This window comes from Aquarana catesbeiana, linkage group LG08, assembly GCF_042186555.1.
Source record: "Aquarana catesbeiana isolate 2022-GZ linkage group LG08, ASM4218655v1, whole genome shotgun sequence".
Lineage (NCBI taxonomy): Eukaryota > Metazoa > Chordata > Amphibia > Anura > Ranidae > Aquarana > Aquarana catesbeiana.
The window spans coordinates 219,659,464-219,674,308 of NC_133331.1; the positions used below are offsets into that span (position 1 = coordinate 219,659,464).

Below are 14,845 nucleotides of genomic sequence, written 5' to 3' on the forward strand. Positions count from 1 at the left end.
AATCAGACACAGACTCAGAGAGCTCCCCGCTGCTCTCGTCAGTCAAGGCAAGCAGTTGGTATGCCTCCTCAGCGGAAAAAACTTTTTTTGCCATACTGGTGACTGTGGTGACAAACTGCTGTGGTAGGGACACTTGGACAGATATGGCTGCACTGATGGGTGCTGATGAGGCTGGTCTAATGAGGCTGCACTGCTGGGTGCTGAAAAGGCTGCACTGCTGGGTTCTGATGAGGGTGCACTGCTGGGTACTGATGAGGGTGCACTGCTGGGTACTGATGAGGGTGCACTGCTGGCTACTGATGAGGGTGCACTGCTGGCTACTGATGAGGGTGCACTGCTGGGTACTGATGAGGGTGCACTGCTGGGTACTGATGAGGGTGCACTGCTGGGTACTGATAAAGTTGCACTGATGAACACTAATGCACCACACTGAGGATGCACTGATTATTTGGCACTGATGTGCACTGATAAGGTAGCACTGATGAGCACTCACTTATGGGCACTAATATGCACTATTGGGTACTGTAGTGGCACCGATGAGCACTGTAGTGGCACTGATGAGCGATGTAGTGGCGCAGATGAGCGCTGTAGTGGTGCAGATTAGCACTCTAGTGACGCTGATTTGGCACAAATGCGCACTGTATTGGCAATAATGTGGCACTTATAAGCACTGTAGTGGCCTGGTGTAGCACTGATGGAGCACTGGCGTGGCACTGATGGAGCACTGGCGTGGCACTGATGGAGCTCTGACGTGGCACTGATGGAGCACTGACGTGACACTGATGGAGCACTGACGTGACACTGATGGAGCACTGATGTGGCACTGATGGAGCACTGACGTGGCACTCTAGTGGCACTGGTGGGCACTGGTGGCACCAATGGGCACTGTAGTGGCACAGGTGGCACCGATGTGGCACTGGTGGCACAGATGAGCACTGTAGTGGCACTGGGCACTGGTGTGGCACTAACGGAGCACTGACGTGGCACTGGCAGCACAGATGGGCACTGAAGTGGCAGAGGTGGCACTGATGGGCACTGGTGGCACAGATGTGGCACTGATGAGCACTATAGTGGCACTGATGGCACAGATGAGCACTTTAGTGGCACTGATGAACACTTTAGTGGCACTGATGGGTACTTTAGTGGCACTGATGGGTACTGTGGTGGCACTGGTGGCACAGATGGGTACTGTAGTGGCACTGATGGGTAGTGTAGTGGCACTGGTGGCACAGATGGGCACTGTAGTGGCACTGATGGACACTTTAGTGGCACTGATGGGTAGTGAAGTGGCACTGATGGCACTCTGGGGCACAGATTAGCAGTGTAGTGGCACTTGTATGGCACTGTATGGCACTGCTGGGCACTGCTGTACCTTTCACTCACAGTTTTTCGATCGATCTCTCTTCTCTCCTCTCACGCTGTATCGGTGTGAGGAGAGAAGAGAGCTGGGACCTTTGCCTGACCCCAGTTTGTTTACATTGTGATCGCTCCCTCATTGGAGGGAGCGATCACGTGGTAAAGGGCCGCTGTCATTGGCCCTTTACCGCGATCCGTGTTGCGCCGGGTCCCGTGAACCCGGCGAGCACGGACACTTCAGTGCGCGCGCCCCACAGGGGGCGCGCAGAGCGAGAATTCCGGAGGACGTCCATGGACGTCCGCCCAGAACAAGCTGACCGCGCTGTAGCCGTCTTTCGGCTATGGCCCGGTCGGCATGTGGTTAAAGATCGCTGTTTCTACAGGAGTTTTGTGTTTTGCCTGTAGAAGCAATTCAATGTTACCCTATGTGTCCATGCACATTATGACAACTAGAGGCATATTATAAGCTCAACATTTAGCGCAGGAGAAAAAACCTTCTGGTTTGCATTCCAAGTTGGAGCTTTCTGGCAGAAGAAATGCAAAACTCTCCTATACTCGCTTAAACTATGTCCAAAAAATGCTCTGTATGAGTGTTTTTCAGGCAAGGGAACAGCCTTTTTTACACCTGTGTGCATGGAGCCTAAAACTGTCATCATGTACTTTTTGAACCATTTCTGAAATAAAGGTTTAATAAGCATTCAAGGCTTATTTATATATAGCTTATATAACAAGTGTGAAAAAATTCTGTAAATTAAGAACGCTTTTAGAAATGGAAGTGTTAATAGTTTTATTTATCAATTAACAAAAGGAAGGTAAATGAACAGAAGAGAAATGCAAATCAAATTAATATTTGGTATGACACCAATCCACCCTTTCCCTTCCACAGGCCGTGGTCTCAGTGAGGAGCATCGATAGTTTCAAAAAACTATTCTATAAGCACCTGAACGACCACAACATACAGGGATATACAATGTAATACTGACATATAATCACACACATAGGTTGGATTGATGGACTTGTGTATTTTTTTCAACCTCATCAACTACTACTATGTAACATTAATTCTTTTAGGTACAATTGCTCACAGTTTTTAAAGGAACTCAGCAGGTAGATTGTTCCAAACACATCAGAGAACTCACCACAGATCTTCTGTGGATGTAGGCTGTCTCAAATCCTCCTGTCTTTTCATGTAATCCCAGACAGACTTGACAATATTGAGATCAAGGCTCTGTAGGGGCCAGATCATCACCTCCAGGACTCCTTGTTCTTCTTTACACTGAAGATAGTTCCTAATGACATTGGCTGTATGTCTGGGGTTGTTGTCATGTTGCTGAATACATTTGAGGCCAATCACATGCCTCCCTAATGGTATGGTTGTATGAATTTCTCAGCATTGAGGACACCATTGATCCTGACCAAATCTCCAACTCCATTTGCAGAACTGCCACTCCAAACTTGTAAGGAACCTCTATCACGCTTCACTTTTGCCTACAGATACTCATTATTAACCATTATTACCATTATCCAGCCCTTTGGCATACAAACTGCCTCCTGCTACAGCCAAATGTTTTTTAAATTTTAAATCATCTGTCCAGAGCACCTGCTGCCATTTTTCTACAACCCGGTTCCTATGCTTTCATGTATAGCTGAGTCTCTTAGCCTTGTTTCCACGTTAGAGGTATGTTTTTGCTTTCAATCCTTCCTTGAAGACCACTTCTGGCCAAACTTCTCAGGACAGAAGAAGGGTGTAAAAACAATATAAATCTTCTGCGCTCAGTTGTGGTGCTAAGGTCATATATCACTTTTCTGATTTCCCGACTGATGCGTTTGATGGCAAAGTTCTTGTTTGCCCTCACAGGACTGTGGGTGTCCCTGGAAGCACTGGAAACAACAAAAGAAGTGGTGCACCAACATAGTGCATTACCAACATAACAATTTTATTTTGAAACATAAAAAATATTTTACTTACAAATGCATGACAGTCATAGGCATGTAAAAGGGAGCAGGCGAGTCCACCTTCAGATCCACAGTACTCAGCCAGGAAGGGTCCAAAAGCTTACACGTTTTGAGGGTTGGGCCTTCTTCCTCAGAGCCAGAGAAAGTATGAATGATTTCACACTGATCTGTATACATCAAAAAGCCAATAGCTCAGGTGTACAATGCCCTCCTACCTGCAATGAGGTCTTGGAAGAATGTACTGGGACCAACATAAGAAATTGATGATCATTAGCACCTGCTTGGTAGAATTGAATAATTATACTTCTGACTCTAATCCTACAAAATCTCTGCTTTGTATATAAAGTGTACAAGTGTAAGAATTAATCAAAGTTTGAAGCCAAAGGGTAGTCACACAAAATCTTGATTTGATTTGGATTTTTCTTCTGTTTGCTCTTAAACTCTCTAAAAACAAACAGATATAAAAGATGTTTTCTTAAAAGCATTCTTACATATATATAGTATTTTTTTTTTAAATCTTGAATTTAAACAGGAAGTATTTACATGGCATAGAAAGATTCAAAGGCTGCTTGTGTCCTAGGGCTTATAGGATCTCATCATAAATGTCCTTAATCAATATCTAATAATCATTATACAGGGCCTGTTATAGGAGGTAGTAATTTGTCACTGGTGATGCTTTATTCGGCACTGGAGATTTCCATTGATTGAATAGAAGCAAACAGATTCCAGGACAGGACAAACCTGTGCAAAATCAAACAAAGTGACAATCTTGTGTTAGGAGTAGCTCTTCTTCTGGGTAATTGATATTGTTAGTCCCCAGCTCCAGACCAAAGCCTCAGCAGGTCCAAGTAATAATAATGTGAAAGGTTAAAGTACTGTATGCATGTGCACAGTGATATAATTGAACACTACTAGGTAACTACACATGTGGGTGACATCTTTGCACATCTGCTCATGAAACTGTACAGGACTGAATGTATGGTTGGGGTGTTAGTTACAGGGTCTATACAGACCTGAAGGGTAGAGTAGAAGAGATTATGAAATGGGGTTAATGCAAGAGAGGGTAAGGTGATAAGACTTTAGATGTTGCGGGAATATGGAGACTATGCATGGATTGTAGAAAGGTGGGGTAAGTTGCTAGAGAGAACAGGAACTCATTATAGGGGCCCAAGGTCACCAGCTACCATATCTGGGACATAACATAACACTGTCCTTGTTTTGTACATGTTAATCTACTATTTTCTCTTAAAGACTTCAGATTAACTGTTACTTTAGCTAACATGTTTTGGTTTAATATCACATAAAAGGAACACTTTACATATTTTGCTGTTATCTGTGCGCGCATATCCTTTGTTCTTGTGTAACGACATACTGAGATGATTTCCTTTGGAACAAAAGGTATATTAATATGTGATATGTTTTTTACAGCATGATGGGTGTCCTTTGATGTCATGCAACAGATTTCACAGTGAAACAAATTGCAGGCACTGTAATGAAAAAAAAAACAAAAAAAACCCCGATGTTTTCAATGACAGATGTCAAGTCTATCCCTTTCATCTTCTAACCTCTTTTCTCATCACACAGCTTCTTCCTCAACATACCTCAATACCATAGGCAGCGTACTTGTTATCAATGTTATTTTAAATACGCTTTCTTGTATCAAAGGCTTGTGTAACTGCAAAAAAAATTAGATTAGCCAAGTATCGAACAAAAATTGTCACAAAACAGTAAACAGATTGCATAGTGAACTTCATGGGCCAGTCGTAACATAATAAGCGGATCAATATATATATATATATATATATATATATATATATATATATATATATATATATATATATATATATATATATAGCATCCTAGTCTTAGACAGTAGGGTTCAATATTGAGTTGGCCCACCCTATGCAACTATAACAGCTTCAACTCTTCTGAAAAGGCTGCCATTCTTCCAAAAGGGCATTTGTGAAGTCAGGCACTGATATGGATGAGCAGGCCTGGCTTGCAGACTCTACTCTAATTCACCTCAAAGGTGTTCTACTATTGGGTTGAGGTCAGGACTCTGTGCAGACCAGTTAAGTTCTTCCACCCAAAACTCACTCATCCATATCTTTATGGACCTTTGTGCACTGATGCGCAGTCATGTTGGAACAGGAAGGGGCCATCCCCAAACTGTTCCCACAAAGTTGGGAGCATGAAATTGTCCAAAATGTCTTATTATGCTGACACCTTAAGAGTTCCTTTCACTGGTGCTAAGAGGCCAAACCCAACCCCTGAAAAACAACTCAACACCATAATCCCCTCTCCACTAAATGATTTGAACCAGTGTACAAAGCAAAGACATTGATGAGTGAGTTTGGGGTGGAGGAACTTGACTGGCCTGCACAGAGTCCTGACCTCTACCCAATAGAACACCTTTGGGGTGAATTAGAGGGGAGACTGCAAGCCAAGCCTTCTTGTCCAACATCAAAGCCTAACCTCACAAATGCGCTTCTGGAAGAATGGTCAAACATTCCTATAGACACACTCCTAAACCTTGTGTAAAGCCTTCCTAGAAGAGTTGAAACTGTTATAGCTGCAATGGGTGGGCCAACTCAATATTGAACCCTATGGACTAAGACTAGGATGCCATTAAAGTTCATGTGCATGCAAAGGCAGGTGCCCCAATATGTTTGACAATATAGTGTGTATATGTATGTAAGTATGTGTGTGTGTATATATATATTGTAAAGGACTAGCGTCAAATGTAGAGCTGTAAGGACACTGCCACTCGCTAGTTCTTCTTTTTAAGGGCTTTGTTTGCCCATTTTTATTAAAAGCAAGTTCAAACAAACATAGGTTTCCCTCACAGGGGTTTTCAGCATTCCTTTTTCCATCAAGAAAATGACATTCAGCCTAGTTGGCTCTCACTTGCAGCACTGCTGCTCTGGCCTTACACTCCAGGCCCTTGTCTGTCTTGTACAGACTGTTTCACCAACCACCTTGGTGCATATAGCTAACAACCTCTTGCTGCACTGGCTCCCACGTGGAGCCCTCCTGACTCCTGGTACTCAGACTTCTTATCTGCCAGGGTGGAGCCCAGAACCATTGTCTGGTTACTACTAAAAGCCCAGCACACACCTGACCAATCAGTATGCTGGCTGTGCTCAAAATCAGGACCCAGGACTAGGGATTTCATCCCACCCGGATCTCTAAGAAATCCCCAAGCTCCAGGTCCCAAAGTGGACTTTGCGAAACACTGAGGAAACTGAAAGGCCAGTTTCCTCTTCATGTTACAAGCTCCCTGGAGCCCCTCAACCCATGAGAATTCTGGGTCACAACCTCCTTCTAGACCCTGGCAGGGCAACACTCTGCCACATAATATATGTATATGTATATATATCTATAGATCTATAGATATATAGATCTATAGATATATAGATCTATTTATATTATGTAATACAAAGTAGGGCACCTTTCTTAGCAGTCAAGTTGCACTCACTGTGATGTTAGCAAAAAGAAACATCCTGCAACGTTCCTGAGATAGAACAATGAAGATTCAACAATAACTGACAGTTGATCTATAAATGTCGAACTGCCACCAAAAACTACCCCAAGGTATAACATATTATAGTTTTAGAATAGTGCATTATATCCCTATCAACAGTCAGGAAAAATGTACAGGTTTTTGTAAATGTTTTTGTTCATTTTCCAATAGATAGATTGCATTCATTAAGTTCTGTTTGGTAGGCATGAATAGATGATGTTGAATCTTATAGACCTGATATAAAAGATAAGTACAGTTGTGCAATTTTTGTTTGGCTATGGTAAGCATGCAAATGGCATGCAGTAGTGGTGGGGGTGCTAAATCTTATGGGAATCTATAGGAAAGTGGTATAAACTAGAAGTGGATTTTCTAGGCATTTTCCTTGTGGCCAGCCAGACAGGAAGGGTTGTAACAAAATGAGACCTATGCTCCCCAGAATGTTCTGTAGTGGTCTCTGAAAGATACATTTAAAGCAGAAGTAAACCCATTGATTTAACAGTTAAAAAAAAAACTGTTACATTCCCAGCATATGCCAGGAATGTAACTATCACATTGGTTGTGCTCACAACCAAACTGTCAAACCATCCAATGCCTAGTGTCATCACATGTACAGCACCATGGCAACTGAAGATTAAACAGAGGCCAAGATGGCAGCTTCCTTGGCTGAAAATGATAGGAGGGTTTACTTTCACTTAAAGACAAATATATTGATTATACTAACTGTTGAGTGTAATATTCTCCAACCATGAGAATGATTCAAACACTACCTGTGAAATTATTTTTAATGACAAGTATGTGGTGTAGTATGACCACTGCAGAACTCCTTGACACATGGCTATGGGTAGAGGAAGTGACAAAATGTTGTGCAAGAAATTATTAAATCACCTAGCCATGCCTTTGAATATAAGCAGATTTCATAAACTTCTTTTAAAGCGTAACTAAACCCATCAACTTAATGTGTTTTTGTTACCCTAAGAAAAAATGGATCCTGTTGCATGAATAACAGCAAAGTGCTTGTGCTGTGTAATTTGGTCCCTTTTATCACCTGAAATACCTGGCTGATCTTGCCTGGCTATGCCCTCTCCTCTGTAAACTGAGCACTGTTTATCATGGCTGCTGACCCCTGACACAGTGGTCAGTTTACATGCCTCCAACATCTGCAGCTCTCCTCTCTGCTCTCCTGTGTCCTCCCCCCTCTCCTCCCCCTCCCCTCCCTGCCTGTCAGCTCCAACAGTTTGTGCAGCGCTTTAGAGCATGAGGGCAGACATTACAGTCACATTACAATTTTGGTACAAGAGGAATCAGAGGGCCCTGCTCATTAGAGCTTACAATCTAAAAAGGAAGGGTCAATTGATACAAAAGGTAATAGCTGTGGGGAGTGAGCTGATGGAGGAAGTAAAACAGTGTTAGTTAGAAGAAAGATAGGCTTCTTTGAAGAGAAGGGTTTTCAGGGATCACCTAAAGATGGATAGATTGGGGGACAGTCGGACAGATTGGGGTAGAGAGTTCCAAAGGATGGGAGAAGCTCTGGAGAAATCTTGGAGGCGAGCATGGGAGGAGATGACAAGGGAGCTAGAGAGTAGGAGGTCTTGGGATGACCGAAGAGAGCGGCTTGGTTGGTATTTTGGGACTAGGTTAGTGATGTAGCTGGGGCAGAGTTATGAATGGCTTTGTAAATTATTGTTTGTACTTTGAATTTTATTTGTTGGGTAAGTGGAAGCCAGTGGAGGGATTGGCAGAGAGGGGTGGAGGACAATGAATGGTTGGTAAGGTTGATGAGTCTTGCAGCAGCATTCATTATGGACTGAAAGTGGGATAGTCTATGTAAAGGTAATCCAATGAGGAGGGAGTTGCAGTAATCGAGGCAAGAGATGACCAGGGAGTGAATTAGAAGCTTGGTGGTGTCATTAGTTAAAAAAGGGCGTATTCTGGAGATGTTGCCGAGGCTAACGTGGCATGATTTGGACAGGCATTGTATGTGGGCCTGAAAGGACAGTCCAGAGTTTAAGGTTACCCCTAGCACCCCGGCATGTGGGGACGGACTGATAGATGTGCCATTGTTCTTGACAGAGAAGTCAGAGAAGGGGGCATGTGGGGGAGGAAATATTAAGAGCTCAGTTTTGGATAGATTCAGTTTGAGGAAGTGGTTTGACATCCAGACTGATATGTCTGTTAGTAGATCAGTGACGCGTGAGGAGATTGATGGGGTGAGCTGAGGGGCAGAAAGATAGATTTGGGTGTCATCAGCATATAAATGGTAGTGAAAGCCATGGGAGGCTATCAGCTGACCCAGGGAGGATGTGTAGATTGAGAATAGTAGAGGTCTAAGGACAGAACCTTGGGGAACCCCAACGGTAAGAGGAGTTGGAGAAGAGGAAGTGGAGTTGTAAGTGACACTGAAGGTTCGATGACATAGGTAAGATTCAAACCAACGGAGAGTGCAGCCATGGAGACCAAGCAAATTGAGGTTTTTTTGAGGAGGGGTTGGTCAACTGTATCAAAGGCAGCAGAAAGATCCAAGAGTAAGAGTATGGAATAATGACCGTTGGTTTTGGCTGGTAGTAAGTCATTTGTGGGTTTTAGGAGGGCAGTTTCTGTGGAGTGCTGTGGGCGAACTCCAGACCGAAAGGGATCAAGAAGGTTATTCTCAATGAGATGATCGCTCAGTCGGTTGTAGACTAAACGTTCAAGGAGTTTGGAGGCAAAAGGGAGTAAAGAGATGGGTCTTAAGTTTTTTAAGATTGGTGGGGTCTGAGGCCTTTTTTGGTATGGGAGTGACTAGCGCATGTTTTAGAGGATTGGGGAAGATGCCAGTAGAGAGTGAGAGGTTGAAGATATATTAGTTAAGGAATGAAGGATTGAGTCAGATGGTGACCGTAGTATTTGAGAAGGAACAGGGTTCAGGGGGCAGGAGGTTAGGTGGATATTAGAAAAAAGTTTAGTGACTTCCTCTATAGTAGCTGGGTTAAAAGAGGGAAGTATTGATTGTGCAGGAGGACAAGGAGTGTAAAGTGAGGGAGATATCTGTAGAGCGGAGATCTCAAGATAAATTGTCTCAATCTTATTTTTGAAGTGATTAGCAATCTCCTGAGCAGTGAGTAAGTTAGTGGGTGGGGAGAATGGAAGATGAAGTAGAGTGGTAAAGGTAGAAAAGAGTTGAGGGGTACTGCGTGAGAGGGTGTTAATGAGAGTGATAAAGTAGGTCTGTTTGGCAGTGTGGAGACAGGAATGGTATTTTTGGAAGGCAGATTTATATTGGCTGAAATCTTGCTGTGACTTAGTTTTACACCACAGACGCTCAATAGCGCGGTTACGTTTTTTGAGGCTTCTGGTATTGTCTGTTTGCCAGGGTTGTAGCGGTTGGGCTTGATTCTGTGCGTAGTGAGGGGGGCGAAGATATCCAGTGTGGATGACAGTGAACTGTTGTAGACAGAAGTGGCCAAGTTGGGACAGGACAAGGATGAGATTTTGTCGTAGAGACAATCTGTAGCAGAAAAAAGAAGAGAAGGGTTAAGATGGCGAAGGTTTGTACGAGTAATAGTTTAGTAGTTGGAAGGCAAGGAGGAGGCAGACAATGAGAGAGTGAAACTAATAAGGTGGTGATCAGCGAGAGGAAAAGGAGTACTGGAGAGGTTGTGCGGAGTGCATAGGTAGGAGAATATGAGGTCAAGGCAGTTGCCAATAGAGTGAGTAGAAACGCTTGTCCATTGTTTTAGGTTAGGCTCAGCAGCTTAGAAGTAGCGGGAGTGTTGAGATTAACAGGGATGTTGAAGTCACCAAGAATGATTGTTGGAATTTCAGAAGAGAGAAAGTAGGGTAGCCATGCAGAGAAGTCATCAAGGAAGTTTGATACCGGGCCAGGGGGCCGATAGATCACAGCAATTCTCAATTAAACTGGAGAGAAAAGACAAATACAGTGAGCTTCAAATGAAGAGAGGGACAGAGAGGGGGGTGGATGAAGAACCTGAAAAATGTTTTGAGAAGATAGGAGGATTCCAACGCTACCTCCTTTTCTTCCACAGGAGGCCACCATAGGAGAGAGAAGCAGGAGAAGGAAGGTCAGATTCTTGTATCCAGGTCTCAGTAATTGCAAGTAGATTCAGGGAGATTGTGATAAATAGGTCATGGACGGTGGTGAGTTTGTTACAAACAGAGCGGGCATTCCAAAGGGCAGAGGAGAAGAGGAGGCTGGTTCTAGGCTGAAGAGGAATAGAAATTAGATTGTGTGGATTGCGACTGCTATCAGAGGATGGGGGGTGCTGGGTATGTTGGCCAAAGGTATATGATGGTGGTCCAGGATTTGGAGAAATATCTCCAGAAGTTAGGAGAAGCAGAAGGGTGAGAGAGGTGATATGGGAGTGTGACTTTTGTGGGGGGGACACGTCCCAGTGGCCTGCAGGTTTTATTAGTATATGAGTTCAGAATTAGCAGGAGCTGATATGTGCAGTAATAAGGTGAAGACAGGAGTGAGGGTGATATATATAAGCTGTGGGGTGGAGAAGATGGGTGAAGGAGTGAGAGTTTAAGGAGAGAGGATGCAACTGTGAGAAGGAAAAATAGGATGTGCATGATACAGATACAGAGTGGTGAAATTGAGAGGAAGCCTGAATGAGAGATGAAAAAGTTTGATGGAGAATCAGGTCACCTGTAGTGTGTTTAGTGTTCTGCAGAAGTCTGTTGTATATTTTGCTTTGTGCATTCGCTGAAGTGCTGAGCGGAAGTGTAATACTTAATCCAATATGAATACTTTAGCCAAGATGATAGTTGCCAATGCAATCCCAGCCTGTGAAAACCCCTGCCTGTGCATCCCCCAGGTAAGGCCTAAATTTATACTGAGTTTGGGTGGGGGTACTGCCAATCATTTAGTCAGGATTGCATAGGAGGAACACATGGCTAACAGAATGAACTTCTCACACCAAGGCCCACTACAAGACACAGCAAGAGAGCAGAAAGGTCAGAGCCGTAAAGATATGAACTGCTCATAATTTAGCTATAGACAATAAGAAAGTAAAATAAACATCACTGTGATATGGACAGAGGTAAAGAATTTGAAGGCAACATAGATCACCAAAAAGCACATATACAGAATTTAGCAAGCAGATCCCAGTTTCAATTAAAGGTGGAAGATGTGGTTGAGCTGACACATACACAGAATTTAGCAAAGAGATCCAAGTTTCAATTAAAGGTTATCTATATCTAAATCATATCTAAATCATATCTATATAATTAAATCATGTCTATAGTATAAGCATGCCATCCCCTCTGTTAAATATCATTATGTGTGCCTGTGCTGTATAAAAAAGATGCCTAATTCTACCTATATCAGAGTGTCTCCCTGTGCTCACGTAACTCCTTGGCTCTCTCTCTTCTCTCCTCCCTTCCTCACCGGCTGATGTCAACGGGAGTACTCAGCCCCTCCCACTATAGCTGTCAGAGGAGCCGGGCAGAGGAGAGAGCGGAGGAGTCATGGGAGATGCTCTGATATAAGGTATAATTGGCATCTTTTTTATACAACATAGCACAGGGACAAATAGGGGTTGATTTACTAAAGGCCAATAGACTGTGCACCTTGGAAAGTGCAATTGCACTCTGCAAGTGCAGTTGCTCCAGAGCTTAGTAAATGAGGTAAAGCTTCACTTTGCAAAGAATACCCAATCACATGCAAGGAAAATAAAAAAAACTGCATTTTTGCTTGCACATGATTGGTTGATGAAAGTCAGCTGAGCCTCTGCTCATTTACTAAACTCTGGAGCAACTGCTCTTGCCGTGTGCAACTGCACTTTCCAAAGTGCACAGTCTTTTTGCCTTTAGTAAATCAACCCCATAGTGTTATTTACCAGAGGGGATGGCATGCTTATAGTGGCTTAACAACCACTTTAACTATTTTGAAAGACAGTTACATTGTCATGAATGACAACTGTCACATTTGCTTGTGCTGTCAACTATTGCTTTTGCTGTCAATATTGTCAAACTATCAAATAGCTGGTGTCATATCTAATCACGCGCAGCACCTTGGCAGTTGCAGATAGTAATATGTTTTTATTTGAACATGAGTAAAAAAATGTGTTTTCAAAGAAAACTTCTTGTTTCTCATAGTGAACAATCAAAATAATGTATTCCTTTTCAAAACTAAACTGTAAAAATGACAATTGGAAGCTGATCAGTTGCTACTGACAAAAATAAATCTTTCTCTTAGAACATTTTTTTCATTGTCCTTTGCTGGTGCAGACACCACTGATAAGATCATAAGGTGAACTCTGCAGTTACAGGATTTAACAGTGAATGTGAACATTTGATTCAGTTTAAGACCCCTTTCACACTGAGGCGCTTTACAGGCGCTATAGCGCTGGCAAAGCTCCTGTAAAGTGCCTGTAAAGCGCCTGTCCTGTCACTCCAATATGAAAGCCCCCCAAAAAAAGCATCACAAATGCCCCTGCCCATTGAAATCAATAGGCAGCACCACCAAAGCACCGACAAAGCGCCGATACCACCGCGCTTTGCCGGTGCTTTTAACCCTTTTCGCCAGCTAGCGGGGGTAAAATCACCCCACTAGCGGTCAAAAAGTGCTACTTAGATGATGGTAAAGTGTCGCCAATGCCCCCCCCCCCCCCCCAGTTTGAAAGCTTTTAGTGTACTGCATTTTAGAAGGAAGATATTAAAGCAGAACTAAAACTCTAATTTTATCCTTTACAACTAAGGAAGCTGCCATCTTAGCCACTGATTGAACTGTAGTTGTCATGGTGCTGCACATGTGATCAGTTATATCACTAGCCATTTGATATTTTGACAGTTTGGTTTAAAGCACAAGCAAATGTGGTAGTTATCATTCATGGCATACCTTGAATATACGGTAATTGTTTTGGGAAACCATTAAATTGGTGGGTTTAGATCCACTTTAAAACTCACCTTTAAGGAAGTTAAAGCAGAACCTTACCCATACCATTTTGATAAAAATAAATGTTTTTTGACAAAAGAACTAATAATCCACATTAATAAAATGTTATCAAAATTAGTGTGTGCTGTTAATTGCTTCCAGAATTGCTCCTGTTTCTTCTTGCTGGATTTTGTTGAACCCAGGTTAGTAACTTCCTTATAGGAAATTCTCCTCTTCTCCTTGGTCTCAAAAGCTATATTTCACTTTCTGTAATTAAACATATGTGCATTTCCAGCCTTAATTGTATGTTTTTCCTTAGCTAGTAGGGAGGGCAGACAGACACTGAAGTTCATAGGCTGTGGATGGAGGAGTCAGGACTCAGGAGAGAGAATCAGGGAGATAAGATAAGACACTATCATTGCAGGTTTAACTCTTTTGTGTCTCCCTGGCAGCAGAGTTTGTCCTGCTACTTCTACTGCTTTTCTTTTCTCGTTTCCTAATGTGTTCTCTCCATGTCATTGCTATTGCTTTCTTCCCCCTTCAGCAACAGTAAATCTTAAAGCTGTCAGCTGATCGTTTAATGTTTTACACAGCTATACCTGCAAAAGGAGGCAGCCTGAAGTGATTTATCAGGACTTACTGTAATTTTCTAACTAAAGTTCTACTTTAAGGAAAAGTTTTGTTCCACTTTATCCTGGGAAATAATTCATAATGTGCAGTTAGATACATTCAGCCATGAGTTCTATGAACCTGTCATTGATTTGTACTGGCTGTGGCTGTACGCAAACACCTGTGATTCTCAGGTGTAGAAATGTTTCTTCTTAGCGGTGTATGGACCTCTGTGCGCATGTGCACCAGACTTCATTCAGGTAACAGACAAACTGCATATTCACATGTTGAGATTAAAGTAAGTCCCAACATAGTACCTTCAAAATATACTACAATCTTTATCACTGCATTACTGGAGGACACAGGTTTCGTATTCAAAGTGCTGTGTGTGTTTCTAAAATGCAGCAGAGCTTTAAGAAAACAAATCAGACTAATTTTAAAGTGGTTCTAAGTGCTCAAGGTTTTTTACCTTCAGGCTGGGTTCCCACCATTGTGAATTGGATGTGGGATGTCCACATCCAATTCGC

At 42.7% G+C, this 14,845-nt stretch overlaps 1 protein-coding gene across 2 annotated transcripts in view; it reads left to right on the plus strand.

The window, feature by feature from the left end:
* NRG3 (neuregulin 3) overlaps positions 1-14,845 on the plus strand; it is a 1,498,269-nt gene that overhangs the window by 1,283,402 nt on the left and 200,022 nt on the right. The window lies entirely within an intron of this gene.